This window comes from Aegilops tauschii, chromosome 6 (assembly GCF_002575655.3).
Source record: "Aegilops tauschii subsp. strangulata cultivar AL8/78 chromosome 6, Aet v6.0, whole genome shotgun sequence".
Taxonomy (NCBI): Eukaryota; Viridiplantae; Streptophyta; class Magnoliopsida; order Poales; family Poaceae; genus Aegilops; species Aegilops tauschii.
In genome coordinates, this window is record NC_053040.3 from 125,988,582 (window position 1) to 126,014,372 (window position 25,791).

Genomic DNA, 25,791 nt, shown 5'->3' on the forward strand with positions numbered 1-25,791 from the left:
CCCGAAGGTCTGTGGTAAACTACTCACACATCATCGGAGAGGCTATGGTGTTGATGTAGAAGCCCTCCATGATCGAATCCCCCTCCGGCAGATCGCCGGAAAAGGCCCTGAGATGGGATCTCACGGGTACAGAAGGTCGCGGCGGTGGAAAAGTGGTTTCGTGGCTCCCCTGGATGTTTTCAGGGTATAAGAGTATATATAGGCAAAAGAAGTAGGTCGCCAGAGCTACGAGGGGCCCACGAGGGTGGGGGCGCGCCTACCCCTGGTGCGCCCTCCTAACTCGTGGCCGCCTCGTTGCTTCCTTGACTTCCACTCCAAGACTCCTGGATTGCGTTTTTCCAAAAAAGATCCTTGCGAAGGTTTCGTTCCGTTTGGATTCCGTTTGATATTCCTTTTCTGCGAAACACTGAAATAGGCAAAAAAACAGCAATTTGCACTGGGCCTTCGGTTAATAGGTTAGTCCCAAAAATAATATAAAAGGCCATATTAAAGCCCATTAAACATCCAAAACAGATAATATAATAGCATGGAACAATAAAAAATTATAGATACATTGGAGACGTATCAAGCATCCCCAAGCTTAATTCCTGCTCGTCCTCGAGTAGGTAAATGATAAAAACTGAATTTTTGATGTGGAATGCTACCTAACATAATTTTCAATGTAATTCTCTTTATTGTGGCATGAATGTTTAGATCCAAAAGATTCTAGACAAAGTTTTAATATTGACATAAAAATAGTAATACTTCAAGCATGCTAACCAAGCAATTGTGTCTTATCAAAATAACATAGCCAAAGAAAGCTTATCCCTACAAAATCATATAGTTTGGCCATACTTCATTTTCGTCACACAAAATGCTCCCATCATGCACAACCCCAATGACAAGCCAAGCAATTGTTTCATACTTAGCCTTTTCAAACTCTTTCAACTTTTACGCAATATATGAGCGCAAGCCATGGACATAGCACTATGGGTGGAATAGCATATGATGATGGAGGTTATGTGAGAAGACAAAAAAGGAGAAAGTCTCACATTGACGCGGCTAATCAACGGGCTATGGAGATGCCCATCAATTGATGTCAATGAAAGGAGTAGGGATAGCCATGCAACAGATGCACTAGAGCTATAAATATATGAAAGCTCAACAAAAGAAACTAAGTGGGTGTGCATCCAACTTGCTTGCTCATTAAGACCTAGGGCATTTTGAGGAAGCTCATCATTGGAATATACAAGCCAAGTTCTATAATGAAAAATTCCCACTAGTATATGAAAGTGACAAAATAGAGACTCTCTGTCATGAAGATCATGGTGCTACTTTGAAGCACAAGTGTGGAAAAAGGATAGTAACATTGCCCCTTCTCTCTTTTTCTCTCATTTTTTTATTTGGGCCTTGTCTTTTTTTTATGGCCTCTTTTTTTATTTGGGATTCTTTGGCCTCTTTTATTTTTTTATTTTTTCGTCCGGAGTCTCATCCCGACTTGTGGGGGAATCATAGTCTCCATCATCCTTTCCTCACATGGGACAATGCTCTAATAATGAAAAATCATCACACTTTTATTTACTTACAACTCAAGAATTACAACTCGATACTTAGAACAAAATGTGACTCTATGTGAATGCCTCCGGCGGTTTACCGGGATGTGCAATGAATCAAGAGTGACATGTATGAAAGAATTATGAAGGTGGCTTCACCACAAATACGATGTCAACTACATGATCATGCAAAGCAATATGACAATGATGGAGTGTGTCATAATAAATGGAACGGTGGTAAGTTGCATGGCAATATATCTCGGAATGGCTATGGAAATGCCATAATAGGTAGGTATGGTGGCTGTTTTGAGGAAGATATAAGGAGGCTTATGTGTGATAGAGCGTATCATATCACGGGGTTTGGATGCACTGGTGAAGTTTGCACCAACTCTCGAGGTGAGAAAGGGCAATGCACGGTACCGAAGAGGCTAGCAACGATGGAAGGGTGAGAGTGCGTATAATCCATGGACTCAACATTAGTCATAAAGAACTCACATACTTATTGCAAAAATCTACAAGTCATCAAAACCAAGCACTACGCGCATGCTCCTAGAGGGATAGATTGGTAGGAAAAGACCATCGCTCGTCCCTGACGGCCACTCATAAGGAAAGCAATCAAAGAACACCCCATGCTTCAAATTTGTCACACAACGTTTACCATACGTGCATGCTACAGGACTTGCAGTCCTCAACACAAGTATTTCTCAATTCCACACTTACCCAACTAGCATGACCCTAAAATTACCACCTTTATATCTCAAAACAACTATCAAGTATCAAACTTATCATAGTATTTAATGCACTCTATATTAAAGTTTTTATTATACCCATCTTGGATGCCTATCATATTAGGACTAAGTTTATAGCCAAAGCAAATTACCATGCTGTTCTAAAAGTCTCTCAAAATAATATAAGTGAAGCATGAGAGATCAATAATTTCTATAAAACAAAACCACCATCGTGCTCTAAATAGGTATAAGTGAAGCACTAGAGCAAAATTTATCTAGCTCAAAAGATATAAGTCAAGCACATAGAGTATTCTAATAAATTCCGATTCATGTGTGTCTCTCCCAAAAGGTGTGTACAGAAAGGATGATTGTGGTAAAGTAAAAATCAAAGACTCAAATCATACAAGACGCTCCAAGCAAAACACATATCATGTGGTGAATAAAAATACAGCCTCAAGTAAAGTTACCGATAGACGAAGACGAAAGAGGGGATGCTTTCCGGGGCATCCCCAAGCTTAGGCTTTTGGTTGTCCTTGAATTTTACATTGGGGTGCCTTGGGCATCCCCAAGCTTAGGCTCTTGCCACTCCTTGTTCCAAAATCCATCAAATCTTTACCCAAAAACTTTAAAACTTAACAACACTAAACTTAAACAGAAAATCTCATGAGCTCCGTTAGTATAAGAAACAAATCACCACCTTAAGGTACTGTAATGAAATCATTATTTATTTATATTGGTGTTAAACCTACTGTATTACAACTTCTTTATGGTTCATACCCCCCGATACTAGCCATAGATTCATCAAAATAAGCAAACAACACACGAAAAACAGAATCTATCAAAAACAGAACAGTCTGTAGCAATCTGTATCAAACGTATACTTCTATAACTCCAAAAATTCTGAAATAAATTGGTGGACTTGAGGAATTTGTCTATTAATCATCTGCAAAAATAATCAACCTAAAAGCACTCTCCAGTAAAAATGGCATCTAATCTCGTGAGCGCAAAAGTTTCTGTTTTTTACAGAAAGATCGCAAAGACTTCACCCAAGTCTTCCAAACATTCTACTTGGCACAAACACTAATTGAAACATAAAACCACATCAAACAGAGGCTAGATGAATTATTTATTACTAAACAGAAACAAAAAGCAATCAACAAAAATAAAATTGGGTTGCCTCCCAACAAGCGCTATCGTTTAACGCCCCTAGCTAGGCATAAAAACAAGAATAGATCTAGGTATTGTCATCTTTGGTATGCAATCCATAAGTGGCTCTCATAATAGATTCTTTAATTTTCTTTCTAGGAAAGTGTTCCATGCCTTTCCTTAACGGAAATTGGAATCTAATATTTCCATCTTTCATATCAATAATTGCACCAATCGTTCTAAGGAAAGGTCTACCAAGAATAATAGGACATGTAGGATTGCAATCTATATCAAGAACAATGAAATCTACGGGCACATAATTCCTATTTGCAACAATAAGAACATCATTAATCCTTCCCATAGGTTTCTTAATGGTGGAATCCGCAAGATGCAAATTTAAAGAACAATCATCAAATTCACGGAAACCTAGCACATCACACAAAGTTTTTGGAATCATGGAAACACTAGCACCCAAGTCACATAAAGCATAGCATTCATGATTTTTAATCTTAATTTTAATAGTAGGTTTCCACTCATCATAAAGTTTTCTAGGGATAGAAACTTCTAATTCAAGCTTTTCTTCATAAGATTGCATTAAAGCACCAACTATATGTTTGGTAAAAGCTTTATTTTGATTATAAGCATGAGGAGAATTTAACACGGATTGCAATAAGGAAATACAATCTATCAAAGAACAATTATCATAATTAAATTCCTTGAAACCCAAAATAGTGGGTTCATTGCTATGTAAAGTTTTGACCTCTTCAATCCCACTTTTACCAATTTTTGCGTCAAGATCTAAAAACTCCAAATCACTGGGATGCCTTTTAACTAAAGTTGACACATCTCCAGTCCCATTTTTATCAAGATTCATATTGGAAAACAAATATTTAATAGGAGACACATCAATCACTTTTAGATCTTCATCATTATTATCATAAAAACTAGAAGAACACGCTTTCACAAAGCAATCCTTTTTTTGCACGCATCCTAGCGGTTCTTTCTTTGTACTCATAAATGGAAATTCTCATGGCTTTGAGAGACTCATTGATATCATGCTTAGGTGGAATAGATCTAACTTTAAAAGAATCAACATCAAGAGAAATTCTATCCACGTTCCTAGCCAACTCATCAATCTTAGGCAATTTTTCTTCAAGCAAAGCATTGAAATTCTTTTGCAAATTCATAAATTCTTTAACACTAGTCTCAAAATCAGAGGGCATCTTATTAAAAATTCCATAAGAGTTGTTGTAGGAATCGCCATAATTATTAGAGGGATTACTAGGGAACGGCCTAGAATTAAAATTTCCTCTATACGCGTTGTTACCAAAATTGTTCCTACCAACAAAATTCACATCCATAGACTCATTATTATTCTCAATCAATGTGGACAAAGGCATATCATTAGGATCAGAAGAAACACTTTTACTAGCAAACAATTTCATAAGTTCATCCATCTTTCCACTTAAAACATTAATCTGTTCAATAACATGAACCTTTTTACTAGTGGATCTTTCGGTGTGCCATTGAGAACAATTAACCATAATTTTATCTAGGAGTTTAGTAGCTTCTCCTAAAGTGATTTCCATAAAAGTGCCTCCCACGGCCGAATCTAAAAGATTTCTAGAAGCAAAATTCAATCCAGCAAAAAAAAATTTGTATAATCATCCATAAATTCAAACCATGTGTAGGGAAATTACGTATCATTAATTTCATCATCTCCGAAGCTTGTGCAACATGCTCATGCTCAAGTTGCTTAAAATTCATAATATCATTTCTAAGAGAGGTGATTTGTCACAACCCTAGTTTAGCCTTTGCTTGTTCTTGCAAGATCATCATGTCTAAATTCTGAAATTTGAATTGAGGGAATTTTCAAAGCCTCAGAAACCTTTTAAAAATGGTCAACATTAAAATCTTCTCAAATAAGTCCCAAAAAATGTTCCTGTTATTCTGTGAAAATATTGGAAAGAGGTAAAATTCAAACCAGTATTTTTGGAATCTCCGAAATATTTATTTTTGGAGTTTGAGTTAATCCAATAATTACTTGCATTGGACCTATATTTATTATATACTAAATATTGGTCCAATAATTGCGAAAGTTGGTATGTGGCTCTGGACTAGTTCCCTAAGTCCACATATTGAATTTCAGAAGTTTATAAAGTGATTTGGTAGTTAAACCAAATCAAATAAACTGAATAAATAGAAGACAGAAAGCAGAGAGAGAGAAAACCTACCTCGCCTCACCTGTGAAGCCCACCAGAGAGGCCAGCCCACCTACACGGCCCGCTACTGTACCGGCCCAGCCCACCTCCACCTCCCCTGTCGTCTTCCTCCCGAGGCCAGTAGGCAGGGCGTGTGGCCGCGGCGCGCACGCGCGCTTGGCCAGCTCCTGCTTGCCGCTGCTGTTGCAGGCCGCTACGAGCGCCACGCAACCCCCGGGCTCTCTCACTTTCCCCCAGTGCTCATTCCATCCTCTGCCGCTCTCTATCTCCCGAGACCGAACGCCCCCGTCGCCGCCGCCCGCTGTTGCCGCACCCACCGCCACGGCCTCGCCTCTCCGGTCTGCCACCGAGCTCCGCCATGGCGTACTCATCCTCTCCGATGACTCATGTGATGCCGGAAGCTCCGTACCGTCGTCCTCGCCCACTTCTTCAACCCTCGGCCGTGACGATCTCCGGCGACCGTACGCCGTCGTCAGCGCGTCCCCGAGCCCGCTAAGCTGCTCTACCGGCCCGCTGTGAACTCCGCCGCTCTGTCCCCCTAACCCCGCCGTCTTTTGCGTCCGCTAGCTAGCCCCGCCGCCGAAGCCGAACTCCGGCCGCCGCCGCAAGCTCGCTTCCGGCGAGCTCCGACCTCCCCGCGTCCTCCCGTTACCTCCGCTGGATGCGGACGAGCTCGGGCTACGCCCGGGTGCTCTCATCCCCCGCCCTCGTTGCCCGTAGCGCGGACTCCGCCGCGACCAGAGGTCGCCGGCGACGAGCCTCACCACTGCCAAGCGGGCCTGACCTGCCAGGCTAATCACCACTTAACCAAACCTCACTGACACTGACAAGTGGGCCCCGGCGCCCCTAAACTTTAGTTAGGCTAAGATAAACCCCCTATTAACCCTGTGTCACTGACGTGTGGACCCCACACGTCAGGTTTGACCAGTCAGCGCAGTTGACCTGTTGACGTAGGCATGACGTAGCAGTTGATTTTCTGGTTTTAAAATAAATCAGAAAATCCAGAAAAAGGGTTAAACTTCAAAAATTCATAGAAATTAATCTATAACTCCAAACGAAATAATTTATATATGAAAAATGATCAAAAAAAATCAATCTATCCATCTGTACCATTTTCATGCATGTTAGAACAACTTATGGCTGCTGTTTAGGACAAATCATATAAAGGGCATTTAAACCTTCACATATGGAGTTTGAATTTGAAACTAGGGTTCAAACCAACTTCATTTAACTTGTTGCTAGTTGCATTAGCCCAATCAACAGCATATTGCCATGTCACATTCATGCATCATATTCTGGCATTGCATTGATTGTGTTCTTTCTTGTTTGTCGGTATTTGTCCCCTCTCAGTAGACGCGGTTCCGACGATGAGATCGATGACACCGATGAAGAACTATACTATCTTCAGAAGTGCAAGCAAAACCCGCTTGTTCATTCCGATACAATCCCACTCTCTCGCTCCTGCTCTCTTTTACTGCATTAGGACAACAATGGTTCAACTGTTACATGCTGCGGTAGTTGAACCCCTTTTCCTCTGCATGACCTTTTATTGCCACAGTAAATAGATGAAACCCACTAGCATGAGTAGGGTTTTTTGAGCACTGATGTGCCTACTCATTCATGCTTGTTTGTCATGCCTGCTACTGCTTAGAGTTGAGTTAGGTCTGATTCATCGGGGATGAATTGGAATGTGGTCAACATGTCCTATTGTTGAGAGCTAACTGTGTGAACACGATTTGGTAAAGGTAGCGGTGAGAGGCCATGTAGGAGTACATGGTGGGTTGTCTCATTGCAGCCGTCCTCAGGAACTGAGTTCTGTGTTTGTGATCCATGAACAATTACTACCATGCATTGGAATGCTTAAGTGCCCCTCTCGACTTATTAATCAACCTGATCTCTGTCCAGGAGTTGCAACTAGTTTCTGGTATTTGTAGGTAGTGCTAGTAGTCTACCAAGTGGCACCCGGTACAGGTGGGCTTGGGACAGACTAGGCACAGTGGCACCTGGATGGTGGGCTTCGGAACCCTGCTCACATCGTTTGGGGCCGTGAGCGACACCCCGGCCGGATCTCCTTGTGGATGGAACCTATTGGGGATATAACTATTAGGTATGACCCGCCCAGGACGGGGCCGGGTCATACCAACGAAGACTCTCGAAGCCCAAGACCACGCTTGAAGATGGCGGTTCAGTTAAGGGCCCAAAGCCCAAGGGCGATTCAAGGCCCGTAGTGATAAACCACCATAATGGTATGACTTGTATTATAAGGCAAGATTAACTAGTGACTGAGCCGGACACTGTTTATGAGCCGTCCGGGACTCTATAGGCTGCCGGGTGTCAACCCATGTATATAAGGGGACGACCCAGCGGCGGCTTAGGGCAAGTAACATCAAATCGAGAGCTAGGTCAAGCGGATTCGCTCCCTGGTTATCGAGACATACATAATCCCACTCAAAACTGGATCGTAGGCTTTTACCTTCACCGCAAGGGGCCGAACCAGTATAAACCTCGTGTCCTTTGTCCCGATTAACCCCTTCTTGCTTCCTAGTTGCGATGGCTCCACAACTAAGTCCTTTCACTAGGACATCTGCCGTGAAAATTCCACGACAGTTGGCGCCCACCGTGGGGCAAGCGCACGGTGGATTTGAGTCCTTGAAGGGCAGCTTCGAAGGGCTCAAGGGATACGCTGGGGGGCGGATGACCAAGAGTCGTCGCGGCAAGCTCTACATCGACGACGCAGGTTGGGGCCCTTACGCCGGCTCAATTGAGTATGAGTACCGGGTCCCCTTCGGCGGAATTCACGTCTTCATCGGCCGGATCGGCAAGCCGGGCCCTGAGCCGGACACCTGCACCGACCTCATCGAGACGGCTCAGCGTGCGAGACCCGCCCAGGCTCCGCCCGCCATGAAGCGTGCCTTCGTGGGATGCATCCATGGAGAACTTCCTAAAGGATCTGTGTCTGGCGGTGAGACGGCCATCTATTCTGACGGTGAGTCATCCATGGGTGAGACGGATTTGTTGTATCAACTACAAGACGGCGAGCTTGGGGGCTGTTCCGATGGCAGCAGTATTTCGGACCCCTTTGAGCCGCCGAGCAGAGTAGGGATCTTCATGGCCGGCACTCAGCCAGGTCAAAACTCTACGGCTGCGGCAGCAATAACCTCTGGGTCAGCGGCAGCCGGGGCAGGAGGCCCTGTGCACCCGCCGGCTCAGGTGCTGATTGATCTCACGGATAGACTGACAACCCTGTTAACCGCCACAGTTAATCTGGCGGATCAGGCTGAGCATGATGCAGAGGTGGTTCGGTTACGTGAGGAGATAACACAAGCCAAGGAAAACTTAGCAGCTAAAGGCACCAGATTGGCTACGGAGCGGGCGGCTTTGGATGCTCGAGCCCAGCAGCTTCAATCAGAAGCGTTCCAGCTCATGATGGATCTAAACGCATCAAATGAGGTCATGAGGAGGAGGCACCAGAAGTCCCAATCCCGTCTGCCTTTGATCTACGATCCTAGAAATCTCTTCCGCACACCTGGTGCAGGTCCCAGTAATCCGCTAGAGGTAAATCCGGCTGCGACGCTCGGAGTAGGGGCGCCGGTTCAGCCACGGGTGACGGAACCTCCCCGAGTGAACACTACTCCGCCTCAGTATGTGCCAACACCACCGGGTCATTATTCTAACCCGCTGGAGGACATGATCGCTGCGGCAGCACGATTGGCGGCTCTCCCAGTGGAGGGCGACTCTCCGACGGCGGTTGAAACACGAAGGGTTAGAGAACTTCTTCAGACGGCTCTGGTATAGCAGGAGGCATACTCTTACAGTCGAGACAGGATTCATTCGACCCCTCGTCCAAGCCGGAGCCCGAGTTACAGCAGGCATATGGACTCAGCGGCAGTTTCAAGCAACGTCCGGCGCCGTGATCAGCCAGGTGGGCGAGACCCGGCGCGAGATGGAGCCCCTAACTTGGCTAATCAAGATAGGGTACGCCAAGAGGCTGAGCAGGCGGCTCAGCAGGCGATGGAGCAGGCGGCTCAGCAGGCGGCTTACCAACCTTTTTCGGTTTACCCGACGACTTCTATTGAGGCAGGCGCGACCACGAGAACCGGAGGTGTCCCTTGCTTAGTGCCGGCACTGCGTAATGAGCGTTTTCCCAAGGATTTTAAGGGACCTCGGAAGGTGCCTAACTACATGGCTGACTTGCAGCCCGGAGCGTGGATTGAAAGTTATGAGATGGCCATGGAATTGCTGGAGGTCAGTGACGCGGCAATGGCCAAGTACTTCACTATGATGCTGGATGGGGCTCGCACTTGGTTAAAGGGACTGCCACCTAATTCCATTGGTTCCTGGGCCGAGTTAAAGGCCCGATTCATTCAGAACTTTAAGGACACATGCAAGCAGCCCATGTCGATTGTGGACTTGACTAATTGTAAGCAAGAGGAAGGCGAGTCCACGACCCATTGGGTGCGCCGGGTGAAGGAAATAATACATTCATCTGATAAGATGGATGCCGGCTCTGCAGTTTTAATGTTGGAGAAAAATTGCCGTTTTGAACCTCTGAAACAGAAGCTGGGGCGGCTCAAGCGCGATTGTAATGACATGGGCCAGCTGATGGCGGCTCTGGTTAAATATGCCGATTCTGGTAGTACCAAGGATCCCGCGTCTGATGAAGAGAAGACAGGGAAGGGAAAAAAGAATGGTAACGCTAAGGGTCTTCAGCATAACCCGGCGAATCAAGGAGGCAATAATAAACGTAAGGCTGATGGTAGCTCTGAGTTTGTGGCGAATACACAGGGCAACAATCAACGACGCAAGGGGAGGCCACCTCCTCGGTCTGGCGGGTCAGGTCCCACCCTTGAGCAGTTGCTGAATGAGCCTTGTCCAAGGCACGACACCCGGGAGAAGCCGGCCACTCATCTGTGGAAAGACTGTACGATTATGAAGGCTTTCAAGAATTCTAATATGTTCGACGGTAATCACGGGCCGGGCGGTGGCTCAGGCAGTGGCGTTTTTCATGGCCCGGACGGCGGCTCGGGGGGTGGCAGCTTTCATGGCCAGGGCCCTCAAGGTCACCAAGGTGGTTATAATCAGCAATCTGGCCAGGGAGGTCAGCAGCAGCAGCAATCCGGGTATCAGAGTAACCCGAAGCAACTGAATAGTGGACAATATCATGTGTTCACCACCAGTCTGTGCAAAAGGGACCAGAAACTTCATAAGAGGGTCGTGAACACTATTGAGCCGGCGGTCCCTCGTTACCTGAGATGGTCTGAGCAGCCTATCACATGGAGTAGAGAGGGTCACCCTCCCCGGGTTGACAATCCGGGTCACTTGGCCTTAGTGGTGGCACCTCAAGTTGGTGGATACAAATTCACAAAAGTGCTCATGGATGGAGGCAGCAGCATCAACATCCTCTATTATGAGACCTTTCGTCGCATGGGATTGACTGATAAAAATCTCAAGACATCCAACACTATTTTCCATGGAGTAGTGCCTGGTAAGTCGGTGTACCCAGTGGGTAAGATTGAGCTGGAGGTAGCCTTTGGGGATGAGCATGATTCCAGGGGTTAGAAGTTGACCTTTGAGGTGGTCAAAATCCGGAGTCCATATCGCGCATTGTTTGGGCGGCCGGCTTACGCAAAGTTCATGGCACAGCCGTGTTATGTTTACCTACAAATCAAGATGTCGGGTCACAAGGGCACCATCACAGTGCATGGGAGCCGGAAGATAGCCTTGGAATGCGAGGAAGGTGACGCTGCTTACGTTGAATCTGTTTGTGCAACAGAGGAGTTGAAATTCTATAAGGACAATGTTGACCCGGCGGATATGACGTCCTTGAAGAACCCAACCACGGAACACGAGTCGGTAATGAAATTTAAGTCGGCCGATGACACCAAGCTTGTTGATTTTGTTCCAGGCGACTCATCTAAACAGTCCAGTATCAGTGCCAATCTGGATCCCAAATAGGAAAGCGCGCTCATCGAGTTCATCCGTGAGAACCGGGACATCTTTGCATGGAAACCTTCTGACATGCCGGGTGTACCGAGAGAACTCGCTGAGCACACTCTTAATATTGATCCAAAATTTAAGCCGGTCAGGCAGTTTCTTCGGCGGTTTAATGAGGAGAGGTGTAAAGCTATTGGTGAGGAGGTGGCCCGGCTCTTGGCGGCCGGGTTTATTGTTGAAGTTTTTCACCCATAATGGTTGGCTAACCCGGTGCTTGTGCTCAAAAAGAACGGCACCTGGCGTATGTGTGTGGATTACACGGATTTAAATAAGGCTTGCCCGGCTGATCCTTTCGCTCTCCCTCGTATTGATCAAATCATTGATGCTACGGCGGGTTGTGAGCGTTTGAGCTTCTTGGATGCTTATTCTGGATATCATCAGATCAAAATGGCAGTTAAGGACCAGGAGAAGACGGCTTTCATCACTCCATTTGGAGCCTTCTGTTATGTGTCTATGCCTTTTGGGCTTAAGAGTGCCCAGGCGACTTATCAGCGATGTGTGCAGAATTGTCTCCACAATCGGATTGGGCACAACGTTCATGCTTATGTGGATGACATTGTGGTGAAGACCAGAGAGAAGGAGACCTTGATAGATGATCTGAAGGAAACCTTTGATAATCTCCGGGTCTACAAGATGATGCTTAACCCGGCGAAGTGCGTTTTTGGGGTACCAGCTGGCAAGCTTTTGGGTTTTCTGGTCTCTAACAGAGGCATTGAGGCTAACCCGGAGAAGATCGAGGCAATCACCTCTTTGGCTAAGCCGGCATGTATCAATGACGTTCAGCGTTTGGCAGGCCATATTGCTGCTTTAAGCCGGTTCATAAGCCGGTTAGGTGAGAAGGCTATACCACTGTACCAGATGATGAAAAAGACGGACAATTTCGTCTGGAGTGATGCTGCTAACGCTGCCTTTGAAAATTTGAAGAGACAGTTGTCTGACCTGCCGGTCCTTGCTGCTCCTATTGATAAGGAGCCCTTATTGCTGTACGTGGCTGCTAACACACGTGTCGTCAGTGTGGCCATTGTGGTGGAGCGCAAGGAGGCTGGAAAGGAGCATCCGGTTCAACGGCCGGTTTATTACATCAGTGAGGTGCTGATTGAGTCCAAGCAAAGGTATCCACATTGGCAGAAACTTGTTTATGGGGTATTCATGCCAAGCCGGAAGCTTAAGCAATATTTCCAGGGTCACCCCATCACTGTGGTCAGTTCTGCTCCTTTGGGTGATATCATTCAAAACAGAGAGGCCACGGGACGAGTCGCCAAGTGGGCCATTGAACTTGGGCCTCATGGTTTGAAGTATGTGCCGCACACTGCTATTAAATCTCAAGCACTGGTAGATTTCATCAACGATTGGACGGAGCTGCAAATGCCTGAGGAAAAGCCGGACAACACATATTGGACTATTCATTTTGATGGGTCCAGGCAATTGGAAGGCTCGGGGGCTGGAGTTGTTTTAGCTTCCCCTCGAGGTGACAAATTTTGTTATGTGCTCCGGTTGATGTTTCCCTGTACTAACAATGCAGTTGAGTATGAGGCCTTGCTCCATGGTCTTCGGATGGCTAAAGAGATGAGCTTAAGCCGGGTAAGGTGCTTTGGCGACTCAGATTTAGTGGCTCAACAAGTATCAGGCAAGTGGAATTCTAAGGATCCCCTTATGGCGGCTTATCGCCGTGACGTTGATACCATTGCTGGACACTTCAAGGGTTACCAGGTGGAACACATAGATCGAAGAAAGAACGAGGCAGCCGATGCTTTAAGCCGGCTGGGGTCTCAGCGTAAGCCGGTACCACCTAACACCTTTTTGGATGTTTTGCATAACCCTTCTGTCAAGTTACTTACAGAGGAAGACTTGGCTGTTCCTGACCCGGAAGCACAACTGGTGGTGGCTCTTCATGTTGTCCCAGACTGGACAGTGCCATATTTGGCTTACATGACCTGGGGCGAGTTGCCTGAGGACGAAACCTTGGCTAGGCAGATAACCCGGCGGTCTAAGTCAATGACGATTGTCAATGGGGAGTTACATCATCGCAGTGTCACTGGAGCGTTTCAACATTGTGTTTCTCCTGAGGAGGGTTAAGAAATTCTTCGTGAGATTCATGAGGGAGATTGTGGCCATCATGACGGTTCAAAATCTCTTGTGGCCAAAGCTTTTCGTCATGGATTTTATTGGCTGACGGCTCATGTTGACGCAGAAGATTTGGTTAGTAAATGTGACGTTTGTCAGAAGTTCTCACGACGGGCTCATGTGCCGGCTCAAGAATTGAGGATGATTCCAATTACTTGGCCGTTTGCAGTCTGGGGGCTTGATATGGTTGGGCCTTTCAAAAGGTCCAAAGACAAAAAGACACACCTTCTGGTGGCGGTTGATAAGTTCACGAAGTGGGTTGAGGCAGAGCCGGTCAGTAAGTGTGATGCAGCCACAGCGGTTCAATTCATGAAGAAGGTGATTTTTCGTTTTGGTTTTCCACACAGCATCATAACTGACAATGGTACTAATCTGTCCAAGGGTGCCATGGAAGAGTTCTGTCAACGTGAGCATATCCGGCTCGATGTTTCATCAGTAGCTCACCCTCAATCCAATGGTCAAGCTGAAAGAGCCAATCAAGAGATCTTGAAAGGCATAAAACCCCGGCTCATGGTCCCTTTACAGCGGATGCCGGGTTGTTGGGTGGAGGAGTTGCCTTCTGTGATCTGGAGCATCAATACTACACCTAACAGATCTACGGGTTATACGCCTTTCTTCATGGTTTATGGAGCAGAGGCGGTTCTACCAAGTGACATCTGTCATGACTCGCCCCGAGTGGCGGCTTATGTTGAAGCTAATAATGAACAAGCTCGTCAGGATGCACTTGACCTATTGGATGAGAAGCGTGACTTAGCAGCAGCCCGCTCGGCGATTTACCAGCAGGACCTGCGCCGTTATCACAGCCGCCGGGTTAAGTCCAGAACCTTTTAAGAAGGTGACTTGGTGCTCCGGCTCATCCAGGATCAGTCCGATATGCACAAGCTATCCCCACCTTGGGAAGGACCCTTTGTGGTCAGCAAGAGCCTGAACAACGGGTCATACTACCTTATCGATGTTCGAGAGCACAAAGACTCACGTAAGTCGAAGGAGGAGACCCGCCGGCCGTGGAACATTGCTCATCTTCGGCCTTACTACACATGAGCCACTGGCTCTCATGATGTACATATTATGAAATGTATATATTATGATAAGTAATAAAGCAGGACCTCTGTCCTTTTCATCCTCAATGATCATATGTCCTTATTATTTTAAACATAAACGGCCAGTTGGGGGATGATCGTATTCGAATCCAGCTTAACTCTCTTGGTCCGGCTCATGATCGTATTTGAATCTAGCCGTTACACCTCATGGTCACTAGGGGGCTTCCTGTTCAAACATAGGTCGTATTCGAACCAAAGAGAACATAGATGTCGATACCCTTTTGATCGGCACACTGCCAAACTCACTAGGGGGCTTCTTGATCGTATCCGAATCATAGCTCAACCCCTTTTGGGTCCGGCGTTGATCGTATTCGAATCAGGGTCGTTAAAAACTCTCAAGGTCATTTGGGGGCTTCCTGTTCAAACATAGGTCGTATTCGAACCAAAGAGAACATAGCTGTCGGTACCCTCTTGATCGGAGCAACGCCAAAGCCACTAGGGGCTACATGGTCGTATTCGAATCCTAGCTTAACCCCTTTGGAACGGTTTACTGATCGTATTCGAATCAGAAGCCTCAAAATTTTGTTTATTTTGATGTTTTTTGCAAACAGTTTCTTTTTGAGTTTTTGCCTTGAGACTTCTTTTTGATCCTATTGGAAGCGTCTAATGAGTAGCTTCTATTTAACCCGACTTGGCCTTAGTCAATAAGTCGCCAGCATATAACAATAATCATATGTGTGGAAGTACCAGCTTCTACAAGATTGGGTTGTCACCCTTACTGTTTGGGTCACATAAACCGGCAGTATAAATCAAAGGATCACAGGTATGATATTACGGTTATATTTCAAAGCTATAAATGATAACCGGTTTATCTATGACTCTTTTGCATATTCCGGGTTCTATGTAAGATATATGGCCCGCCCTGCGGTAAGCCGCCAAGGGTCTTGTGATTTATTTCTGTATGCAGGACAGTGTAAAAGTTTTCTTAAGCACAAGGAAAACAGATGATAAGCATAATATGGATGAATATAAGATGGCGTCTTAACAGTACTGAGCACCAAACACGTGCACGAGGGCACGGCAAAACCAAGTTATGTCTATCCTATTACATGACTCCCCGAGTCCAAATGATTAACATTGTTTTTTCAGCAAAAGTATAAATATGACCCGCCCGTCGGATCAATTGTGTTGATGGCCTGAAGCTTCCGGATCATCCCTTTCCGCTCCTCCATCCTGTTCCCTGTCCTGGAAGGTTGATGATGACCAGTCAATGCCACTCAAAGCTTCAAATTCAGCTTCATCATCAATTAATCCGGCCGGGTCAACTTCAGGGGCAAAGGTATGCTTACGAATTGGAGGGACCAGGCTGATCACTTCATAATGAGGCGTTGGAATCCTCCGATTTTCAGTGTCATAACCCGGATGATACTTGGTAAGATCCGTCTCATCAGCAATCAGGGTCGCCACAGGGCGTATTTCCTTAACACAAGTGGTGAAGTCCTCCTGTCCAAAAGGTGTGCCGTCCTCCTTTCAGCTTGGATACCCAATGGCGATGTCGGCCGGGTCTAGCTTCGATAGCCACGCTTTGGCCCGGCTTAATGCAGCTACGGCTCCGGCTCTCGCAGAAGATCGCCCTAATTCCTCAAACCGCTAAGGTAGCACAACAAGCCGCTTTAGTACATCTGACAAGAGAGTGGGGACTTCATTTGACAGGGCCACTGCGGCTAAAGCACGTTGAGACCCGGTGTAGAGTTGCTCCACCAGCGTATAAACCGCCTTCAGCTTTATTAACATGCTTTGGTTCAGATTGGAACTCCTGGGCCCTGCATTACAATGTTAGGTGACTTGATGACAATATTATGCTCATTTGACATATTCACATCTCTAACACTAGCAGAATAGCTTACCAAAGATTGCTGAGACCATCTAAGATATATGGCGTTTTAAACCGGATAGTTCGGCGGTTGCTTCTGCAAGAGCCGCCACTGCCTTCTCAGCTCGGTTGACCAAGGCGCTCTTTTCATCAGCCCAGGCCTTCTTCTCCACTTCAAAGCCTTTTTCTGTTTTTCTTGTTCAGATACGCTGAACTCGAATTTGGAGTTGGCTTTTTGAGTTTCAATCTCCTGAGCTTCCGGGCGGTTCTTCAAGTCAAATATTTCCGATTCAAATTGACTATTGGTGGCCTGTACAAATACCGGGTCAAAATCAGGTTTTCATGAGGCAATATTAAGTCCCAAGTCTTTTGCAAGCAATAACACTTGGCACTTGGGGACTAATGTATATTGAAGAATTTTTGTTTAAAAAGTGGCGGTTCATGACAGTAAGTCCCAATCACTTTGCAAGCAAGAGTATTTGGCACTTGGGGGCTAATGCATATTGTTGTCAAAGCCTTTTTAACTAGTTTGTTCTGTGCAACCATATGAAGAACTGGTTCAATCATACTGATTAAACCGCCCCTTGGGGACTACGGAGTAAGCCGGAGTTCTTCTGTGTTTTAGTTCAACTATGTTACTAATATTGCTAAGTTTTCTTTCCAAAGTCTACAGCATATTCATCATCAGCAATAGACTTGGGGGCTGGCGCGGTAAGGATAAATGAATATGGAGAAAAGGTTGTACCTCAAATTCCTGATACATTTGCTTCACCATATCAATTTCGGTGTCACGACTGTTGTACACTTCGCTCATATAGCCAGAAAAGACTTCGCCAATACTCATGTGAGTATACTCAGTGACGTCAAATTTAACCCGATGGCGTTCCAGAAGTTCATCTTTGGCAGAACATTTGGCCAGCACGGTTGGTCTCCCCGGCTCAGTAAAGCTGGTCTTGGTGATTTCAACATCAGCATCTTGAGGACTCATCCGTCCTGGCAAGGCTAGGGACTTTCGGGTTTTCAGAACCATCGACGGCTTGCTCGACAGGCGGGTCAGCAGTGGGCGTCGGTATATCATGAGCTGGCTCAGGCGGCGGCTCATGAGTGGAGGCTTCAGGGGCGGCTGTCCCAAGTTCTGGCTCATTTAAGATCGGCTCTTCGGCCGGCTTGTTCTTCTTCGCCCTCTTGTTGGGCTTTGCTTGGCCACTGCATAAGATCAAAAGGTCGGTACAAGTGTAGTAAATTGAAATGAATACAGGATAAGCAGGTTATCATTACCTTGGAGCATTTTAAAAGCTGGCATATTGGACTGCATTGATTCGCCGGAAGAAGGTGAAGTTTCCTGATAATTTGAGTCAGAAGAATTGAGTGGTTGATGAGTGAGACCCGCCAAAGGATAAATGGGATATAAATCGGAGGTGACCTTGTTCCGACGCTTTCTTGGTGTATTGGGCAAGCCGGAGGAGAGTTCCGCATATTTGCTGGTTCGGGTCTGCCTCCGGCTCTCATGAATCTGTCGCTTCAAAAGAAATTGAGGATCTTGGTAAGCTAAAGGATGTGAAAATCTTACTTTCCGGGTTACTCTTTGGACTTTCTGTCTTGGCAAAGGCTCGGAGTCGGAGGAAATGATAGTTACCTCTTCAACCACTGCATGACTTGCTCCTGTATCCTCCTGAGGATAATCAGTGTCAATAAGATAGTTAAAAAAGGAGCATAGAGAATCAAGAGCTACCTCTGATTCAGAGGTTTCCTCTAGCCGAAGCATGTCTGAGGCGCTGGGTTTGTTTCCTTTCTTCCTGGCGGCGGCTCTCCTGGCGGCTTTCTTAGCTTTTCTGGCCTTCTTTGCAGCCTCATGATAATAGTTGGCTTTCCAAAACTCGTCAGTGGCCTGTGAGTTTCAACAAGAATTTTGAGTAAAGGTAAAACCTCAAAGGTGAGAGTATAAAAAAATGCTTATGTTACTAGCTTACCGCTGGAGCCAGGTTAGCTTTGTAGAAAGGGCTCAAACCTACTTTGCCACAGTCTGCCAGGCTCTCATTCAGGAGTGAGTTTGTCCTATCATCAATGACGTCATCAGGTAAATCGTCAGGGCTGTGCCGCAGAGGATCATTCTTCTGGCATGTGTAGTCGCACATCAAACCAGGGCGGCGGCTCAATGGAATAACCCGCCAGGCAAGCCAAACCCGGACCAAATCAATGCCATTCAAACCATTCCCCAGAAGAGCCTTGACTTTGCTCATGGTGGGGGCAAGTTTCTGGCGTTCAGCAGCTGACAACTTATCTGGTAGAGGATGAGTAGACTCGAGGCGCAGGGCGCGAAAGCCGGGCAGAGGGTTTTCACCAGCCGGAGACGTATCTTGACAATAGAACCATGTCTGGTTCCAGTCTTTGGGGTGACTCGATGGATCGGCATACGGAAAAATGCAGTCTCTCCTTCGCTGGATTGAGATCCCACCAAGCTCCAAGCTAGGCCCGTTGGCACGTTCATTCTAGCGGTTCAAATAAAATAATTCCCTGAAGAGCAGCAAGTTGGGTTCTTCTCCAAGGTACACCTCACAGAACACTTGGAAGTTGCAAATGTTAGATACGGAGTTGGGACCGATATCTTGAGGTCGGAGGTTGAAAAAGTGCAGGACATCTCTGAAAAACTTTGAGCCGGGTGGTGAAAAGCCCAGGTTCATGTGATCAGTAAAGACGATGACTTCCCCCTCTTTGGGTTGAGGTTTTTCTTCTGTTGGATCAGGAGCACGATAGGACATGACTTCCTTCTTTGGCAGATAGCCAGTCTTCACAAAATCAGCAAGGGTGCTTTCTGTGACGATGGATTTGACCCAATTGCATGTAACAGGTGATTTGGGCGCTTTCGGCGGCATTATAAAGATCGAAGCCTACGACAAAATAAAAATTTCCGGGTCAAATTTAAGCCGGAGAGAAATACTTCAAATTATATTCAAGATGGTGGCTTATAAAAGGGGCCTAATGATATATGGCTAATTATGTCAGATTATTTAAGCCACCATGAGCAGTTAAGTTATTTAAGCCGCCATGTGTGGTTGAAGTTAGCTATTGAGCATTTCAAATTAAAGCCGGTGGTATGAGCCGCCAGGACTAGATGGATCTAACAAATACAGTTTTTGCCGAAGTGTTTGAAAAAACAAGTTTCACAGATCGCAATCATTTTTTTGGATCAACGGATGCTCAGAAAAGAAAAAATATTCTAGGCCTAACTAACCAGTACAGAGGAGTTCATCAGTTCTAAAGAGGCCTTTGTACAAGAAAAGGGGATCTACTAGCGTCTGAAATGGATGCGAAACAACTACCGCGTGAGTTTAGTACTTCTTTTAGATCAAAAGAGGCCGCAATGGAGAAACCATGGAGAATCCATGATGAACAATGAAGAACACAGAGGAACTCGCAAACCCTAATGCGGATCTGAGGTGCGGAAAGGCGAAGACTTACAGCTGCAGATCTACTGCGGAGGGTCGTCGTCGTTCTCTGGACTGATTCAGGTTGATGCAGCGGACGAGGTCGACGAAGACGAGGTGCTCTGTGGCGGCGGCGGAGCTCGAGTGGCAGTAGGGTTGCGAAAGGAAGAAGACAAGGAAAGGGGAGAATGAGGAAAGATCTGGTCGTACCTGTTTATAAGGGAAGACTGATAAGTGGGCGCGAAAAACGAGGAGGCCAAAAAAAATGATTATCCAACTACAAGGATGCCTCGATTCTCGGGATGGTCATTAAGACAAGGATCTGTTGAGATACGTTGGGCGAAAACGTGCATTAATGGTAGATGACGTCATGGCGGGTCACCACAAATCCGAAGGATGACGTCATGTCGGGTTACAAAAATTTTATACAAGAGAAGAGCAGAAGGTTTTGCTTAAGTATTAAAGATTGACATGAACCAGTTCAAATCTATCTGGGGCCTAATGTTGGGGATATAACTACTAGGTATGACCCGCCCAGGAGGGGCCGGGTCATACCAACGAAGACTCTCAAAGCCCAAGACCACGCTTGAAGATGGCGGTTCAGTTAAGGGCCCAAAGCCCAAGGGCGATTCAAGGCCCGTAGTGATAAACCGCCATAATGGTATGACTTGTATTATAAGGCAAGATTAACTAGTCACCGAGCCGGACACTGTTTATGAGCCGCCCGGGACTCTCTAGGCTGCCGGGCGTCAACTCGTGTATATAAGGGGACAACCCAGCGGCGGCTTAGGGCAAGTAACATCAAATCGAGAGCTAGGTCAAGCGGATTCGCTCCCTGGTTATTGGGACATACATAATCCCACCCAAAACCGGATCGTAGGCTTTTACCTTCACCGCAAGGGGCCGAACCAGTATAAACCTCGTGTCCTTTGTCCCGATTAACCCCTTCTTGCTTCCTAGTTGCGATGGCTCCATGACTAAGTCCTTTCACTAGGACATCTGCCGTGACAATTCCACGACAGAACCCGAATAGGCGATAAACCTGTACTAGAGACTTGTGTGGTTAGTCAGGTCGTGGCCGATTCCCTCGCCAGGCTTCCGCTTGAAGGTTGCCGAGATACACGACGTGTACATGGTGGTAAGTGGCGAGAGCGTGTGTGAAGAAGTACACCCCTACAGGGTTAACATCATCTATTCAAATAGCCGTGTCCGCGGTAAAGGACTTCTGGGTTGCCTGTACATTTCATAGACAAGTGAAAGTAGATACTCTAAAATAAGCAAGATAAGCGTGAGTGCTATGGATGGCGTTCTCGTAGGGAGACGGGAGCGGATCCATAGTGGTGTATTGACATGGTGAATATGTGGACTCGTGTGCGCCACCTCAAAAGAGTTACTTGCAATCGTAGTTCAGGATAGCCACCGAGTCAAAGCTGGCTTGCTGCAGTTAAACTCCACCACCCCCTTTGTTGATACTGATGCATATGTAGCTAGATCTGATGTAAGTCTTGCTGGGTACATTTGTACTCACGCTTGCTTAATTTATGTTTTTGCAGAGAGACTTCAGTCTCACTGGTAGTTCCGCGTGGACCTCGACGTTTAGCTTGTTACCTCAGCTACGATCTTGTGCCCTCGGCAGGGTCTTGTAGATAGTCAGGCTTCTCAGCCTTTTTCATTTGTAGTTGTCTGTACTCAGACATGTTTAAGCTTCCGCTTGTGCTATTGCTTGTATGACTTGAATGTTGGGTCATGAGACCCATGTTTGTAATATCTGGCTCTCCAGAGCCTAATGAATAAATACTTTGAGTTGTAGAGTTTTGTTGTGATGCCATGTTGTATTTACACATATCGGGCATATTGTGTGTATGATTGAAATGCTTGATATGTGTGGGATCCGACAACCTAGTTGTTTATCCTTGGTAGCCTCTCTTATGGGGAAATGTAGTCTAGTGCTTCCACTGAGCCATGGTAGTCTGCTACAGCCCGGTTTACCGGAGTCCTGCTAGCCCAGTTACTACTGCTCCGGAACACTTAGACTGGCCGGCATGTGATCTACTTCGTTCATGTGTCTGTCCCTTCAGGGAAATGTCACGCGGTGACTTCCGGAGTCCTGCTAGCCTGCTACAGCCCGGGTTCCTGGAGTCCTGTTAGCCCAGTTGCTACAGCCCAGATTCACACGCTGATGACCAATACGTTCGATGCTGGTTCATGTATGCCTGTCCCTGTAAGTTAGTGCCACTTTGGGTTCACGACTAGTCATGTCGGCCCGGGTTCTCTGTCATATGGATGCTAGCGACACTATCATATATGTGAGTCAAAAGGCGCAAACGGTCCCGGGCCAGGTAAGGTGGCACCCGTGGGAATACCATGCGTGAGGCCGCAAAGTGATATGATGTGTTACATGCTAGATCGATGTGACTTAGGATCGGGGTCCTGACAGCTTTGGTATTAGAGCCTGACTGCCTTTAGTATTACCAAGCCAAACTAGTCGAAGTTGAGTCTAGAAATGCTTTAGTTATATAAGGGAATTGATTGTGGAAGGGAACGTAAGGCTCTTTTTACTCCTTTACCTTATGTCCTTCTGATCTGAGTCACCCTCGTCTTTTCTACGGGGTTAAGAAACTAGGCCTTCTCATCTATCTATCAGGATGACATGTTACTAATTCATAGACTTATAGGATTAATGGATTCAAGTCTCAGTTCAGTTTCTACTACTTCCGTATGTTCATAGCTGGCCTCAGAACCTTGATATTGTGATGTTGAGTGGTTATGCCACCATTTTGCAGGATGTCTCAAATCTTTTTGAGCATTTACAGCCGTTATGCTATCCGAGTCATCCCAAGTTTCTAAACAGTTTGATGCATTTGCAAATCCCTTCTTTCCGTTCCCGATGTTTCTTTGGGCCAGTTTAACCACACTAATCGGTGAGTTGAGGTACTCTATTGCCTCGGCATATATGTTGGAGCTATTATTATGACCCTAGGTGTCTTAGAGGATCACCTAGTAATCTAGCCATGATTAGTGTTCCCAGTGTGATGATTCTGGCCACCATTCTCGAAAGCATCTCGTGATGTTATTTAGTTAGTAGGTATTCTATCTCCGGGTCCTTGGACCCAAGATTCACTCTACTTACTTCATGTTGATAGTGTTGCTCGTACCTTTAGGATATTAGTAACCTTTGTGATAGTCCTCGAGGTCCGTGGTATTTCCTTCTTCCAAATACCATGAACTGCTTATGGAAGAAGTTCTTTGAACCAAAAGATCACAACCAGAGTACTCTTGATGAGTTCTCCATTCGTAGTTGTGACTCTGCCAGTTTCTACCTTTCTGCATGGGTTAACTGGAAGAAATATGTTGAACTCGTTCGACATGTCAATCCATGCATCCACAACTCAAAAAAGTCATATGTCCCTTTGAGTTGTCCCTCTTTGGTTGTTATCTGACCTCCGTCTATCATTTTATAGTTAAGAGTGTGTCATGCATTCATGCTCATTGATGCCTATTATTATTGTAGTCCGTCAAGCCGTTCTACTTCAGAATGACTAGGAGAAACAAACTCCAGTACCTCATCCATTTCTAGGATTGGGTCAAAGTAGTTGTATTCCACAGATCAAAATGCTAATCCAGCTTTTGTTCTGTTCTACCCTGGAGTATTACCATCTTTATATCAAGAATATCATGGGAACTGCACACCATCCTATGAACTCTTGATACAGTGATACTTCTCGCCATCATCATTCATTCTTCGGTCTCCGTGTTATGGTAACCGGAATACCGACAAGTGAATTGTGATGTGTGAAATCAATACCCCTAGCAACTCCGTTGCTTGGTAGTTAATGGACAATACTCTCATTCTTAGCGTGCTGGTTATTGAATCATCATCCTAAGATTGATCGTGCTACCTAGTCCATATTTCTGGTGCACACTTCGATCAATGAGTTAGGATTGTGCCAATCCCTCGCTTATTTGATCATATCGTCTTGCCCTGAAAAACAGGATTATTCCCGAGCTTAATAACATATCGGTGGTTCGTGATTTTCTGAATATCCTCTCAGAAGTATCACCAGGTTGTTCCCTGACCGCTATGTTGAGCTCATGATAAAGTTGGTTCCTTGTAACCACCCCTTCTCCAAGAATCTGTGTTGGGTACCCCTGAGCTAGTTGGTTAAGCTGAACAACAACTTGGAGAGTTGGAGGATAAAATTTGCCTGATTTAGTTCATTTTCAAAGGGATATCCTTGTGTTTGTGTGTGTTGAAGAAAGATGATATCTTCATCTATTGATCTTCGTGTTCAGCTAATGGACCTATCATGTTATCCAAACTTTGATTTGAGTATGGGCTATCCTCAAATCAAATCAGAACCAACGATATTCGTAATGTTGTCTTACTCGTGGTTGATCCCCCGAGCATACACCATTACATCTTTTGGTCTGACCAATACTATCACATTGTTCACATAATGGTGGAATTCCAGTGATATGGAAATTACGATGAGTTGCTGTTCAGCCCATCAGCAACATCTTGTCTCCTCCATGATTCATGTTGAACATTGAGCTAGTGTTGGAAACTTTTGTAAGCATTGCCTTAGTGTTCCGCTCATGAAGTATATGTTTGGTTTATGAAGTGACTTCCTCTAATTCATGTGCATTCGATGCAATTTGCCGCCTTGAATTCGAGAAAGCTTGTTTTTGCTTCCTCCGGAACCATCCCAAGTCAGTTCATGCATATGTGCAAAGTATTCTATGGTTTGGAGACTTGCAACCTTCATTCTATATGTATCCCTAGCACACCAAGCCACTGATTGATTTGTTCAAGATAAAGGAGTCTGTTCTAAAGTATTAATCTTTCAGGCTTCCGTGAGGAGACTTCGATATCATTAATTATGGTTCACAGCCAGAACTCGGTAGTGTTTTATTATAAGACTACTATGTGGTCATGCTTGTCTTGGACAGCGTGTTCACAGGTTTGTAGCAGAACCAGCTCATGTTTTGGAGCTTGCTATCGTAGTTCATTTCCCGAGAATCTCGCAACGTCATCTCGTCGGTTTGTGTTGCAAACTTTCTTTCAGACATGCCGAGTCTGAAGTATCATGTTACCAACCAAATCTGAATCTCAGGCAGATATGATGGTTGGAAAATCCCCAACATTTGCATTTTGTCCCCAGCTCGCACTGCCATTGTGCCAATTTCCCATGGGCTGACCCTCTCAGTAATTGTTGTTCAGGATCATCTTCAAAAGTGGTCCTACCATGGGTCCCATCCATTTCTGATGATAAGAAAAATTATCCATTGCGTTGTCTTCAACGAGGTAGTCCACATCATCCATACTAGTCCAAGTATGCCATTCTACCGAACTCCTCCAAACGACCGCTCGAGAATTGCCTTAGGATGGTATAGAGAATTTCAATGATCTCTGAATCAAAAGTAATTCTTTTTGCCACTTAGGGGAATATTTCTACGAGCCACCTTCCCTAATGTGCCCCGTTATGGAATCGTGGTAATTATCTCCTCGCTACTTTGAAACCTATCAACCATCTTGTTCAAGCGTGGAATTGTTGCCTAACAAATTGAACCTTCGTCATCAGCTCCTTACAATCCCCCCCCTGAGGTGTGTTTTGCCTCTCAGCTCCAGAGATGTTCCACGTCTCATTCCGTGAATTGATCTTGTGATCTTTGAGATGATCCTAAGTTGCTCGAATCTCAAGAAGAT